Source organism: Hylobates moloch, unplaced genomic scaffold (genome assembly GCF_009828535.3).
Source record: "Hylobates moloch isolate HMO894 unplaced genomic scaffold, HMol_V3 SCAFFOLD_16, whole genome shotgun sequence".
Taxonomy (NCBI): domain Eukaryota; kingdom Metazoa; phylum Chordata; class Mammalia; order Primates; family Hylobatidae; genus Hylobates; species Hylobates moloch.
In genome coordinates, this window is record NW_026652291.1 from 15,724,478 (window position 1) to 15,740,493 (window position 16,016).

At 44.0% G+C, this 16,016-nt stretch overlaps 1 protein-coding gene across 1 annotated transcript in view; it reads left to right on the top strand.

Moving 5' to 3' along the window:
* EFCAB11 (EF-hand calcium binding domain 11) overlaps window positions 1–2,106 on the top strand; it is a 195,553-nt gene extending 193,447 nt beyond the window's left edge. The window contains exon 7 of the mRNA XM_058429827.1: window positions 2,005–2,106. The gene's annotated coding sequence lies outside the window, so the exon portion shown is untranslated. The remainder of the gene's footprint in view (window positions 1–2,004) is intronic.
* Window positions 2,107–16,016: the final 13,910 nt, after the last annotated feature.

Consider the following 16,016-nt stretch of genomic DNA (forward strand, 5'->3'; position numbering starts at 1 on the left):
CTTGGAAAACCAGCATGGTCATTGTGAGATTACTCAGGGACTAATGTGATTTTACAAAGTTCATGTTTTCTACATTAAAGTTGTAATGGTTAACAAGCCTAATTCTTCCTTTAAGCTTTTACTTTATAGACAGATCCTATTCTTCTATTTATAAATCCGGAAAATTGTATGAATCACTCTAAGGTGTCTTTCATAATTCTGTTACATTTCCATACATTTTACCTACACGTATAAAATATATATTCAGTTATCTTTCTGTATTAGTCAGGGTTCTCTATAGGGACAGGACTAATAGAATATGTGTATATACAAAGGGGAGTTTATTAAGGAGAATTGATTCACATGATCACAAGGAGAAGTCCCACGATAGGCTGTCCGCAAGTTGAGGAGCAAGGAAGCTGGTCATGGCTCAGTCCGAGTACCAAAACCTCAAAAGTAGGGAAACCAACAGTGCAGCCTTCAGTTTATGGCCAAAGGCCCGAGAGCCACTGGTGAAAAAGCTGAAGAACTTGGAGTCTGATGTTCCAAGGAGGGCAGGAAGCATCCAGCACGGGAGAAAGATGAAGACCAGAAGACCCAGCAAGTCGGCTTCCCCCACCTTCTTCTGCCTGCTTTATTCCAGCCGTGCTGGCAGTTGATTGGATGGTGCCCACCACGTTGAGGGTGGGTCTGCCTCTCCCAGTCCACTGACTCAAATGTTAATCTCCTTCGGCAACACCCTCACAGACACACCCAGGAACAATACTTTGCATCCTTCAATCCAGTCAAGTTGACACTAAATATTAACCATCACACTTTATTTGATTGATCTTTTTAGGAATTTATCAATTTCATTAACCTTTTCAAAATGCCAACTTTTGGTCTTGTTGCTTTTCTTTTCTGTTTGTCTTCTGTTTCATTATTTCTGCTCTTATTATTATTTCCTTTCTTTTTTGCTCTTTGTTTTTTCGCTGCTTGAGAAATTAAGATCATTGACTTCCAGTATTTGTTTTCTAATATATATATTTAAGGTTATAAATTTCCTGTGAGTACTGCTTTAGCTGCATCTCAGAAGTTTTTATACATTTTATCTTCTTTATAATTATAAAACATATTTTCTAATTTCTGTTGCGATTGCTTCTTTGACACGTGCGCTGTTCAGAAATGAAATGTTAAATTTTCAAAAATTGTGGGTTTTCTAGTTTTCTTTGGTGATTTCTAGCTAATTTCACTGTGACCAGAAGACTTATTCTGAATCTTTCAAATCTTTCAATCAATTCTCTTTTAAGACCTTTGGTTCTTCAATGAACAAAGACATCTTCCCATGTATTTCAACAAGTTTTTAAGAATAGTAAGTTAAACTCTGTAATCTATTGTCTTAGTTCTCTTGAATGTTCCAACACTATTTGTAAGCTTGGATTTCAACTTAAAATCGTAAATCTAAGACAACTTGTATTTTAAATTAGAATCACCAAGTAAATCTGTTCATCAGTCTGAGGCTGTGCTGTCCAATGCAGTAGCCAACAGTGCATGTCATTATTTAATTTTAATTTTTAACACAATTAAATAAAACTTAAAATTTAGTTCACCGCTGAACAGCCATATCCCGAGCCATACTTCAAGTGTCCAATAGCTGCATGTGGTTAGTGGCTGCCAAACTGAAGAGCACAGAATAGAACATTCTCATCACTGCAGCAAGTTCTGTTGGCCTAGACAGCACTCCCTGGGTGCTCCTGCGCAATGCTAGTCAGATTTTAGATTGACTGCTCTGGGGTCAGCAGCCCATCCTGGTCCAATCAGCGGACAGAGTCCTATGGCACTAGCATGGTGATGTGTGCAAACAGTACCCCATGTAAGAGAGCTATTGTGGGAACTCCTTAGAAAGGGATTGAGGGAGAGACAAACACTTTGCAGCAAACTGCCTGGAAAATGCCTGATCATCCTTTGTCTTAGTTCATTTGTGCTGCTGTAACAAAATACCTGAGACTGGGTAATTTATAAACAACAGAAATTTATTTCTTATAGTTCTGGAGGCTGAGAAGTCCAAGATCAAGATCAAGGGGCAGCATCTGGTGAGGTCCTTCTTCCCACGTCATTTCATGGCAGAGAACAAGAGGATGAGAGAGCGAGAAAAGGGGGTTAAACGTACCTTTTTGATGATGAACCCACTCCCTAAATATCAGCATTAATCTATTCACGAGGGTGGAGCCCTCATGGCCTAATCACTTCTTAAAGGTCCCACATCTTCATACTGTTACAATGGCAATTAAATTTCAGCATGAGTTTTGGAGGAGACAAACAAACTATAGTATCCTTCAAGGCCCCATGCCTACATCACCCCCTGTAGGACAACTCTCCTAGCTCCTTTAGGGGGTGGTCATACTTTCTTCTGGAATCTCACAGAAGAGATTCCATGTTGTAGTGTGATTGGCATATTTCCATATCTGTCTCTGACTCTTGATCATGAACTTCCCAAAGGCTAAGGCTATGTGTCTTTTTTTGTATTTTATCATCTTTGACCAAGTATTTCCCCAGCTTCCCTGGGGACCAGTGTCCTTAATCCTTGGCACAGTGCCTCATAAATGACAGATCTTGGTACATTGATGAATTAAAGGGAAATTTCTCTGCAAGATGGTGCAGTGTAGAGCTAAGAATCAGAAAGCCAGAATTCTGCGCTCCACTCAATTCCTATCTCTTGTACTCTTTGGCAAGTCGACCACTTCTTGGGCTTCAATTTCCTCCTCTTCATAAATTTCAGTGAAGTGGTTGACTTGGATAAGATTGCTCACTCCTCATTTGTCTTAGTCCATTCGGGTTGCTATACCAAAAATACCACTGACTGGGTGGCTTATACAATAAACCTTTATTTCTTACAATTCTGGAGGCTAGAGAGTCCAAAGTTAAGACACTAGCAGATTAGGTGTCTGGGGAGGGCCTGTTTCGTGGTTAATAGACACCCTTCTTCTCACTGTGTCCTCACATGGTAGAAGGGGTGAGAGATCTCTCTGGGGTCTCTTTCGTAAGGGCCCTGCTCTCATTCATGAGGACTCCATGACTTAATTACCTCCTGAAGGCCTTACTTCCTAATACCATCACACTGGGGGTTAGAATTTCAATATACCAATTTTGGACAGACACAAACATTTGTTCCATTGCACCATTATACATGAATTAGCATTATATGAGCAGAGAGTGTCATGGCCTGGGAAGCTGGGGAAATACTTGGTCAAAGATGATAAATGGGTATTTTTTAATACAGGGGTTCACAGAACTTTTGAAATGCTGAAGTCCATTATGGCATTCCAAGAAATGAGTAGAATGCGCAGAGTTTCAGACTTATTTCATGAACCATGGAACCACATTGTATGTGGGTGCCTATGTATGTGTGTGTATGTAGAGGGCGCCATCATAAAGAACTGACATGCCATGGATCATATCTTGGGAAATAGTTAACTAGCTGACCCCTGCAGAATCTTCCAGTTCTGCATTTTTATGAAGATGCCTTCCAGAATCTTACAGTCCCTGTGGCTGACTTAGACAGTGCTGTAACTAAGAACTCACAGAGCCATACACTTCACCTTCTGCTCCGTCAGCCCCTGCTTCCTCAGCTCCCTTCCACTCCCTGCCCCACCCAAAAAAAAGACATTGGAGCAGCTCTACTTCACATGTCTGTCAGGAGAGACAGGGCTGGGGTGCATGCATATTTACCTTTGACCTCTGATATGGAAGTAAAGTCGGTGCTAATCTGAAAGAGCAGCTGCTTTGAAAATCAAAGCATAAGACAGGGAGAATGATTTTATTTTAATTTAAAATTGATGTTTTCAGTTCTACCACATTTCTTTCATAAAAAAATATCTAGTTTGAGCAATAACTTAATATACAAGGCTTTCATACATATGAATTTCTTAAAGCAGCAACAGATTAACAATGTTATGTTAATAAGAATGCAATAACGAAATATTCTACAGAGTTCATATTCCATATATTATTAATGAAGACCTTTTGTGTTTTGGTGGGTCTGATACTTTATAACATGGGTGCCAAACAGATTGGAAATGTTTTTGCCTTCTTAGTAAAAGGGTCCCAAATTAGGCTACATGAATAGAGAATATTTGCAACAGGTAACCAAAATGGCCATGAGGCATTGTGGGACAGGAGGTGCTAAATTTATTTCAATCAGAGATGCCAGGAATAGCAACATTCTTATGCTAAAGAACAAAACAAATAATCATGTCAGCTGCTTTGGGATAAAAAGCAGGAAAAACAGGGTTTCCTTGTGCTGTGCTAAACTGCCACATGCACTGAACTTATTAACTGAACTTATTAAAAACCAATGTTTAGGCCGGGCATTGTGGCTCACGCCTATAATCCCAGCACTTTGGGTGGCCAAGGCGGATGGATCACCTGAGGTCAGGAGTTCCAGACCAGCCTGACCAACATGGTGAAACCCCATCTCTACTAAAAATACAAAAAATTAGCCGGGCATGGTGGTGGGTGCCTGTAATCCCAGCTACTCGGGAGGCTGAGGTAGGGGAATCACTTGAACCTGGGAGGCGGAGGTCGCAGTGAGCCGAGATTGCACCACTGCACTCCAGCCTGGGTGACAGAGTGAGACTCCGTCTAAAAAAAAAAAAACCAATGTTTACTGTAGGGGTCCCCAGTGGGGACCAATCCATGGTACCAATCCATGGCCTGTTAGGAACCAGGCCACACAGCAGGAGGTGAGCAGTGAATGAGCAGACATCACCACCTGAGCTTCTGCTCCTGTCAGATCAGCAGCAGCATTAGATTCTCATAGGAGTATGAACCCTATTGTGAACTGCATGTGCAGAGGGATATAGGTTGTGTACTCCTTAAGAGAATCTATTGCCTGATGATCTGAGGTGGAACAGTTTCATCCCAAAACCATCCTCCCATCTCATCTGTGGAAAAATTTTCTTCCATGAAACTGGTCCCTGGTGCCAAAAAGGTTAGGGAGTGCTGGTTTATTGTATGCCTGCCATTGGTCAACACTGTTCTCAGCACTTTGCGTGCATTATAGAATGTAATTCCTTTTTTTTTTTTTTGAGAGAGAGTCTCACTCTGTCACCCAGGCTGGAGTGCAATGGCACGATTGCAACTCACTGCAACCTCTTCTTCCCAGGTTCAAGCGATCCTTGTGCTTCCCGAGTAGCTGAGACCACAGATGCATGCTACCACGCCCAGCTAACTTTTGTATTTTTAGATTGGGTTTCGCCATGTTGCCCAGCATGGTCTTGAACTCCTGACCTTAAGTCATCAGCCCGCCTCAGCCTTCCGAAGTGCTGGGATTACAGGCCTGAGCCACTGCGCCTGGCCATAGAATTTAATTCTTGTGGCAACTATAAAAATCAAGACACAGTCTTGATTCTCAGGAGGAAGGATGAAGACTGCTGATGGTAAGTGGGAGACCTGTTGCTTTGAATTTGGATAGTCTGGCCCAGAGTCCATCCTCAGACCCTCAACACTGAGGCTGGAGACCCCTGGCCTTTCAGGTCTGAGCTCTAGGTTTGGGGAGGCACCACAGATCTAGAGGAGCTTCAAGTGTTTCCAGTAGCAGAACCAGTGGCCTGTGTCTCAAAGGTCCCTGTGTGTCTGATCAGTGGTCCCTCAGGCAGACATGTTGGTGTGGGTGGAACAGTCTAGACACATCTCCCAGGTACAGCGTGACTCTTGATTAGGGACAGCCACCATCACACACTCATCTAAGAGACCACTTTGTTCTTCACGAAGCCAATGTCACCAGAGGACTGCAGACTTGTAAACAATGACACCCACACACACCCCTCCCCTCCTCCCTGCACACCTACATGCCTCCTCCATCCCAGCTGTCAGCCCTGCACTGCCCTCTGTTTTTGGGGTCCTCTCTGCACCTCCCACCATTTCTCACAAGAGGCCTCCTTGACTGGCGGCATTTGGCTTATACGTCGTTAGACTTTGTCCAAAGAGCTCACGTTGCAGGCTCACCTCCTCAGGATGCCCTCTCATGCACTCAGGTGAGCAAGATGCACCCATTTCATCCATCTCAGATCAATAAGAGGAGGGGTTGTGTAATCGGAGAATCCCAAGACCCCATCAGTAACGTAGCACTACCTGGCTTCTTCCCCACCACCACTGGGCTTTGCCAGACACATTGAAAGTTTGAAAAGCAAAACAGCATTTTTTTCCTAATCATCTGATTTAAAAAATGGAAGAAATGATATAAAATCGATTTCGCCAATGCCCTTTCCGTGCAGATACTAAGTTCAATGTAGCTGTGATGTAAATATTAACGATATTTCAGTTTTCGTGTTAAGGTTTGTTTGTTTGTTTCTTTGCAGCAGCAGTCGGGAGAGTGACTAAAGCTTATTCATTTGCAGGGTTTTTCTTTTGGAAATGAACATGCTGGCACAATTTTAATTGGGTTTTAGTTGTTGTTGTTTTAATTCTCACAGTGATGGCTTGGCTATGTCTTTTGGGACTGCGGAGGGAAACTGGCATCTGGTGTTTGAGGATTCTGGGGATTTGCACCATATTTATGTGTAATAACTATACAGTAAATAAACAGAATGAATAATTAAGTGAATAATGAGTTTCTCAGAAAAGAAGGTTCCTCCAAAGACTTTGATAGAAATTATCGTGTATGTGTTCCACCCTCCCTCCTTCCCGCCTAGCGATTCTGCAGTGTTCTCATGGTGTCATTGCCCCCACGGAAACCAGCAAGGACATTTTCCAAGCCAAAGGCAAGCGAGCCATAAATCGACCCGGCTAGATACGAATGAGGACGTTTCTCTCACTTTTGTATTTTCTTCCCGTTGTGAGGATGTTGGACTTATGTTTGTGAGAATGATCTTTTTTAACCCTAGAGAGAGAGATTTGCCTCTTTAAAAATAAAATCCATGAGATTAAATTTCATTAAATAGTATTTCTCTCAGGGGCTAAAAACTTGAAATTCCAGGAATTGGCTGTATCTAGTCAAATTACATAAATGCATACTAATACCCATATTAGTCAATACAAGGTGCCCTTGCTTCTAGATGCAAGCCAGGCCTAAAGTGAATCTTCCCAGAGGTAAAACCCACTAGTATCAGTAATGATCGCTTCTCTCATGTGTGTGTTCATCAGTTCACTCATGTTTTTACTTGTCCGTTCATTCATTCAGTGACCATTTCACTCATATAGTTTTTGTTTTGTTTTGTTTTCTGAGACCGAGTCTCGCTCTGTCACCCAGGCTGGAGTGACAATCTCGGCTCTTGGCAACCTCCGCCTCCCCAGTTCAAGTGATTCTCATGCCTCAACCTTCCGAGTAGCTGGGACTACAGGCACGTGCCACCATGCCCAGATAATTTTTGTATTTTTTATAGAGATGGAGTTTCACCATGTTGGCCAGGCTAATCTCAAACTCCTGGCCTCAAGTGATCCGCCCATCTTGGCCTCCCCAAAGTGCTGGGATTACAGGCGTGAGCCACCACACCCAGCCCACTCACACATTTTTATTTGTCCATTCATTCATTCAGTGAGGAAGTAATTATTTATTAAGCACCCACTACATGCCAGGCCCCGTGCCAGGCTCTGGGGACAGCTGGCCGAGCAAAACCAGACCCAGTTTCTGTCCTCACAGAGATTGCATTCTTGTCAAGATGACAATATGATAATAAAACAGATTACAACTGTGACGGTTCTGTGAAAGAGAGTATGTCAGTCCCCTCGGGCAGCCATAACAAAACACCACAGTCTGGGTGGCTTAGACACGGAGACTTACTTTCTCACAGTTTTGGAGCCGAGAAGACTAACATCATGGTGCAGGCAGGGCTGGTTCTCCTGAGGCCTCTCTCCTTAGCTGGCAGATGGCTGCCTTCTTATGGTGCCCTCACGTGGCCTTTCCTCTCTGCGCACCCATCCATAGGGTCTTTTTTTTTTTTGACAGAAAAAGGGTTTTTATATTTTTTATTTTTTTAAATTATACTTTAAGTTGCACGGTACATGTGCACAACGTGCAGGTTTGTTACATATGTATACGTGAGCCATGTTGGTGTGCTGCACCCATTAACTCGTCATTTAACATTAGGTATATCTCCTAATGCTGTCCCTCCCCCCTCCCCCACCCCACGACAGGCCCTGGTGTGTGATGTTCCCCTTCCTGTGTCCAAGTGTTCTCATTGTTCAATTCCCACCCATGAGTGAGAACATGCGGTGTTTGGTTTTTTGTCCTTGTGATAGTTTACTGAGAATGATGGTTTCCAGCTTCATCCATGTCCCTACAAAGGACATAAACTCATCCTTTTTTATGGCTGCATAGTATTCCATGGTGTATATGTGCCACATTTTCTTCATCCAGTCTATCGTTGATGGACATTTGGGTTGGTTCTTTTTGAGTCCACATTTCCTCTTATAAAGACACTACTCATTGGATTAGGGCTCACCCTAGCTGACTCATTTCACATTAATTGTCTCTTTAAAGGCCCTATCTCCAAATATAGTCACATTCTGAGGTTCCGGGGATTAGGACTTTAACATATGAATTTGGGGGAAACCTAATTTCACCCGTAACAGAGAGGTAGCTGGACAGAGATTGTAATGGGGACAGGTCAGATAACCGAGCAGGGACATAGATAGGCTTCCCTATTCAGCGGGGATCTGCAGGATGGGTAAGAGCAAATTAAACAGAGGAGAAAAAGTGTCTTCCAGGAAGAGGTGAGCGCAGGCGCCACAGCCCTACAGCAGGTGGGGCCGGTCACACTAGAGAGACCAAAGCAAGAAGGCCACAGCGGCTGAGATTCTGTGAGGCAGAGCGTGGGGCCCAGGACAGAGCTGACTTTCTAGGTGGGGAACAGGCCATGCTCAGCCTCAGGGACCATGGTCAGGAGTTTCGTCTTTTTCCAAGAGCAATGGAAGACCACTGAAGGTTTCTAAGTCACAGCAGAGGTGGCAATATCAGTCTGGCTGAAGGGCAGAGGGCAGGCATATGGGGATCTGGGGACGTTCCGCAGAGCATCAGATACAGGGAAATGGTGCAGACATCCAAGCAGGAAGTGAAAGTGGCTTGGATTCAGGAGGTGGGACAGGGTGGGAAAGAAATAAGTGGATTTGATAGATCTATGAGGGGCAACTGATTTGATATGGGGGCACCGGGAGACAAGAGTTGGTGACAGGTGAGGTGTGGTGGGCACTGGTGAGGGGGGAGATGACCAGTTCTCTCCTGGAATTCTGACTTCCATAACTGGGTACAGAAGGTCAGTGGGGTCGAGTGCTCCAGAATAGGCCCTCGTTTGAGCTGAATTTTAGTCATATTGACATCAGTAGACACTAATGGCCACTTGGCCACTTTTTGTTCCTCAACACAGATACCTCTTTCTCCAGCATGTGCCGTTCTACTTGGAAGACTCTTTCCTGCTTATACTTCACTGCCCGTCCACAGGCCACATCTCAGCCCATCTCAGCCCAAGGGTCAACCTCCTCAGCAGGGAAGCCTTCCTAATTTCCTCAGACTAGGCTCAGTGCTTCTTACCTTTTGTTTTTGTTTTTTTGTTTTTTTTGGAGACAGAGTTTTGCTCTGTCGCCCAGGCTGGAGTGCAGTGACGCGATTTCAGTTCACTGCAACGTCTGCCTCCTGGGTTCAAGCGATTCTCATGCCTCAGCCTCCAGAGTAGCTGGGATTACAGGTGCACGACACCATGCCTGGCCCATTTTTGTGATTTTAGTAGAGATGGGGTTTTGCTATGTTGCCCAGGCTGGTCTCGAACTCCTGGGCTCAAGCGATACACCCGCCTCGGCCTCCCAAATTGCTGGGAGTACAGGTATGAGCCACTGCACCCAGCCATCTTTCAGAGACTCTTATAACACGCTGTACTTTTCCTTCAAAGCAATTGTTATTATTAAAATTACATAATTAGTTGTTTAAATTCTATTTCTCCTGCTAGAACGCAAAGTCTATGTTCGGTGACCAAATCTGTCTAATTAATACAGCAGACAGGTGGTTCTGGAGCCAGAGTCTCTGGGTTCAAATCTCGACTGCCCTGCTTCCTAGTGGTGTAAATATGGGCAAGATAGTTCACCTTGCTGTGCCTCAGTTGCCTTGTATGTAAAATGTGAATTATAATTGTACTTTCTTCATAGAACTTTTGGGAGTATTAAATGAGTTAATTAGCATAGAGTGTTTATTGCAGTCCTTGGGATGTAATAAGCACTCAATAAATGTTAGCTATTATTATTCATCACTGTGTCTCTAACTACTTGATGGACAGATAATCAGATAGATGGATGGACTAATGAATGGATAGGTGGAAGGATGGAAAGACAGGTAAAGGTGGCAGGAAATAAAACACGGTCTTTACTAAGTTATATTGATTGAGCATAGTGGAAATGCAAGGAAGCCCAAATGGTATTGTGAAAAGAGGAGATAGCCCATACTTTACAACATAATTGCATTTCAAGATACTGAGTCCCCTTAAGACAAACTTTGGTTATCTTATGTAACTTATAAGTAACTTACGGTTACTTTCAGGTAGAGCCTTAAGTAATCTCCATCAAGACTTCTTCAAAGATAAGCCAAATTATTTGTCACTTGACTTCAATAGAGGGGAAAAAAAAATCACCACAACCCAACTATCCCCTTCTTAATTAAAAACTGTACATTTCCCAAATTAACTGATTTTTTTAAAAAGAGTTTTAGATAACTCAGTTTAATATGATTTAAACAATAAATTGATTCGTTGGCTTATTCAGTCTTGTGTTTCTCCCTCAAATGATAATGGAATTACTACTGTGTGTCAGACACTATGATAGGTACTGGGTAATTACAAAGTCAAATAAGATATCGTCAGGCCAGGCGCCATGGCTCATACCTGTAATCCCAACACTTTGGGAGGCTGGGATGAGAGAATCAGTTGAGCCTAGGAGTTCAAGACCAGCTTGGGCAACAAAATGAGACTCTTCCTCTGCTAAAAATTAAAAGAATAAAAAATTAGCCAGGCATGGCGGCACACGCCTGTAGTCCTAGCTACTCTGGAGGCTGAGGCGGGAGGATCACTTGAGCCCAGGAGTTTGAGGTTGCACTAAGCTGTGATCATGCCACTGCACTCCAGCCTGGATGACAGAATGAGACCCTGCCTCTCAAAAAAAAAAAAAAAAAAAAAAAAAAAAGTATATATATAGTCATTGTCCTCAAGGAGCTTAAGATCTAAATAAACTTTATAAAAAACATAAGTAAAAACTTATGATAGCTCTACCTGATCAAAATAAAACAAATGCAGAAGCAAAAGCTATTTTCTTTTTTCTTTCTTTTTGAGATGGAGTCTCACTCTGTCACCTAGGCTAGAGTGCAGTGGCACGATCTCTGCTCACTGCAACCTCCGCCTCCCAGGTTCAAGCGATTCTCCTGCCTCAGCCTCCAGAGTAGCTGGGACTACAGGCGCCTACCACCGCGCCTGGCTAATTTTTTATTTTTAGTAGAGACGGGGTTTCACCATCTTGGCCAGGCTGGTCTCGAACTCCTGACCTCAAATGATCCACCCGCCTCGGCCTCCCAAAGTGCTGGGATTACAGGCATGAGCCACCGCGCCCGGCCAGCAAAAGCTGTTTTCTGAACAGGAGAAGCAGCCTGTTATGGCTTATCCCCACTCTAATCCCAGCTCTGCCCTGGGTTCGATGGTGGGGCCTCTGGGGAGAGTGGCCAAAGCCGCTCATTCCCAGATGGAAGGTTTTTTCATTACTGTCACTATATTTATGAAAGTAACTCATGTCTGGTATCTCCTTTTCACCCAAAGAATTCTCTTTTTGTAATTTATTACAAAATTCAAGGCCATTTCATTAGGGGGAAATGCACCATGTCATTATTACAACAACTCCCCCTGTTTTTGTTCAATTTTGAAACTGACGATCTAAAGACTATTTTTAGCTCAGTCAAGTGAGATTATTTGTTTCCTTATTATGAGAAGTTTTTCCTTCAGACTCTAGTTAACATGAATTTTATGCCCACTTATTATGTCACATGCTCCAATTCAATTTATTTTAAAGCGGATTCTTTGGGGAAAACTGTAAAGCTAATTTGAATTGATTCTTTAGAGATTCCATTTTCAATGAAGTGCTATAAAAATTGGCAGGCAAAGTGAAAAAATGGAATTGAATTTTCTTCTTCGGCTACTCATTGGATTCAGAAATCTTGCTTTTCGACACTGCCAAGGGTTTTGATATAATGTTTTATGCAATTTTCATAACATTTATCTTAAACTCCACTGCCTTTGGTTTGGTTGTTCAACTGCAAAATGGTTTCCTGATATTTCCATATAAAAGAAGCAGAGTTTTTGCTACAGGAAAAATTTGGTGTTTTGATACAAACTTTCTAACATCCACTATGGTACCCATCTATAAAACATCTGGTGTAAGGCAGGTGTTTTAATTCTGGAGTGAATATCTAGCCCTTGTGGACAAGCTTGTTAAGGGGAGTGTGGAATAAAACTGCATCCCCAACTTCCTTCCACTTTGACCAGTTTATTTGTCTTTCTTTCAAAGTTGGTGGATTTCCAACTTGAGGAAAGTGTGGAAATAATAGGCAAGAAGCCTGATGGCTTAATTTCCTGTACCTCACAGACCCCAAGAAGCACTCATTGTTCCTGAGAATAGTAGGCTCCAAGCTAATCAGAAACAGCCATCACTGGTGGGGACCAGGGCCCCGGGATTGGTCCAGCTGACTCCAGTTGATGATTTACATCCTATTATTAAGAATATAATGGGAAATACATTGAAAACACATGTCTGCCATTTCATTTTGAGACATACTTGTTTTCTTTGATGTGTTTTTTAAAGGGAGTTTTATTTCACACTCATCTTTTCCCTTGAATTCCCTATACAGCCACTATTGTTCCTATTGACCCAGCTGGTAAGCTCATCGCCAGCTCACCAAGGGCCTTCACTCACTTTGGCTCTGCTGCCATTGAATATAGCACCGAGGACTCGGAGTGATTTCCCCAAACTCAGGTTGGCCTTGAAAGCAACAAATCATTGTTGCATGAATTCTTGTTCTGATTACAGAGACGATAATCATGTGAAGTTAATGCAGGTGTCATTAGGTTTTTGGCAAAAGGAGCAGACCCAAGACCGACTTCTCCATCAGACACACAATGTCTACAGCCCTGGATACTTGCAGGGCACAATTTTAATTATAATTTCTTTTAAGATTGGAGGAAAATGAGTATAATAGTGAATACATAATAATGAATCCAGCCTAGGTAGTCTTTTTTATACCAACATAGTTACAAAATATAATTTTGGGGGGGGCAGGGAGGAGTCTTGCTCTATTGCCCAGGCTGAAGTGCAGTGGCCTCCCAGGTTCAAGCAATTACCCTGCCTCAGCCTCCCTAGTAGCTGGGATTACAGGCACCTGACACCACAGCTAGCTAATTTTTGTATTTTCAGTAGAGATGGAGTTTCTCCATGTTGGCCAGGCTGGTCTTGAACTCCTGACCTCAGGTGATCCACCCACCTCGGCCCCCCAAAGTGCTGGGATTACAGGTGTGAGCCACCACAGCTGGCCTAAACTATAATTTTTTTTTAATGTTTTAACAGTAGAAGAAGGTCCATGAAGGCAAAGTGGCTCAGCACATAGAAGTCACAATTCATCTCTGAGCAGAACTGCTGTGAGTAACATGGAATAAGGGACTGAGTCTAAGGATTGGCTTTTCTGTGACTGTGGCAGCTGATGGAGAGGTCTCAGCAGAGCTGCTAGACCTCTGTATCTGCAGATGGGCTTGAGGTTACCCTAGGTCACAAAGCCGGCAGTTGAGAAAACAAGCCGGATGTGAAGGCTGTGGTTCTCAACCTGGGATGATTTTGTCCCCCAGAAGACATTTGGAGATGATGTCTGGAGACAGTTTGGGTGGCCACAACTTAGGTGAGAGTGACAACTATCTAGTGAGAAGAGGCCAGGAACACTGCTAAACACTGCAATGCACAAGACAGCCTCTGACCACAGAGTTATCTGGCTTGAAAGAGCAACAGTGCTGAGGCTGAGAGACCCTTATGTGAAGAAAGGCCACAACCTATAAGCCATGTCTGCCTCTTGCAGCCCCCCTCAGTGATCAGATAACCCGAAGCAGGAGTTGCTGTCCCTTATCATTGAAGAACACTTGCACCTGGGAGGATTTGGAGATGCTGAAGAGGTATATGGGGCAGCTGCTGAGGAACTGCAGGGCTGGCTGCCCCAAGCTCCTGGGTGAGTCAGCAGATCAGTGGCAACGCATTGGAGCTACAGTAACAATGCACAGTGCCCCGCACCCATCTGCGGAGCGTGAGAGCTGCTGCTTCACTTCCACCTTCCACATCTCATGCAAATTTCTCTCCTGGTCAGCCCTAACTTGAAATCCTACAGGGAAGGAACTCTAGAAAATGTAGTTCCAGGTTCGCTAAGTTGCCATAGTCCAAGCCCCCCACAGTAGACTCTGAGGGGCTCTGCTCACCAGCTCTTTACACCTGTGAAGCGGTGTTTTCTTCACCTCACTCCAGACTTCTCATGCGTTGAAATTGGATGTGCTATTGCAATTGTTTTAATCCACAAACACTTGGTGTGCATCCACATCTTTCTTTCAGAAATACAGTTGTGGCTGGACACACAGCTGCCCAGACAGAGCCATGTCCCAGCTTCCCATGCAGTTAGGGGTGGCTGTATCACTGCTACTTATCACATGCATGTTTGGGCAAGTGGGTGTGCTGGCTCCAGAGTGCACCTGTGGAAGCCAGCTGCATACTCCTCCACCTGCTCTTTCCCCTTCCCATCAGCTGGAACCCAAATCTGAGGCAACCCAGCTTCAATCACACGATGACAAGAACAGAGCAGCAGGATGGAGAGATCTTGGAGGTTTTACACCCTAAAGCACCTGCATCGTACTCTTCTTTTTTCCTAAGGAGTTCTGAGTGAGCTTCTTAGTCACTTAGGTCGTGAATAATAAAAACCAACTGAGGCTAGATGCAGGGGCTCACACCTGTAATCCCAGCACTTTGGGAGGCCAAGGCAGGAGGATGGCTTGAGGTCAGGAGTTTGAGACCAGCCTGACCAACATAGCAAGACCTCGTTTCTAAAAAAGGAAGGAAGGAAAGAACAAAGGAAGGAAAAAGAGAGAGGAAAGGAAGGAAGGAAGGTAGGAAAAAGAGAGAGGGAAGGAAGGAAGGTAGGAAGGAAAAGGAAAGAAGGAATAAAGGAGGGAGGGAAGGAAGGCAGGGAGGGAGGGAGGAAGGAGGGAGGGAGGAAGGAGGGAGGGAGGGAGGAAAGAAGGAAGGAAGGAATAAAGGAGGGAGGGAGGGAAGGAAGAAGGGAGGGACGGAAGGAGGGAGGGAGGGAAGGCAGGGAGGGAGGGAGGGAGGGAGGAGGGAGGGAGGGAGGAAGGAAGGAAGGAAAAAAATGAAAACCAACTGAAACTGGCTGGGCATAGTGGTTCATGTCTGTAATTCCAGCACTTTGGGAGGCTGAAGCGGGAGGATAGCTTAAGCCCAAGAGTTTGAGACCAGCTTAAGCAACATAGTAAAACCCTGTCTCTACAAAAAATACAAAAACTAGCCAGGCATGGTGATGTGCACCTATGGTTCCAGCTAGTCAAGAGGCTGAGGCAGGAGGATTGCTTGAGCCTAGGAGTTTGAGGCTGCAGTGAGCTATGATGGTGCCATTTCACACTCCAGCCTGTCTCCTTTTAGAGACAGCAAGACCCTGTCTGAAAGAAGAAAGAAAGAAAGAAAGAAAGAAAGAAAGAAAGAAAGAAAGAAAGAAAAGAAAAGAAAAGAAAAGAAAAGAAAAAGACTTTTCACTTAAGCAGAAAAGGGAATGTATTTTTTCCCACAATTGGGAGGTTCAGGCTAACAGTTTCAGGCATAACTGGATCTAAGGGTTCAAAGTATGTCGGGCCGGGCGCGGTGCCTCACGCTTTAATCCCAGCACTTTGGGAGGCTGAGGCAGGCGGATCACGAGGTCAGGAGATCGAGACCACAATGAAACCCTGTCTCTACTAAAAAATACAAAAAATCAGCCGGGCGTGGTGGCGGGCGCCTGTAGTCCC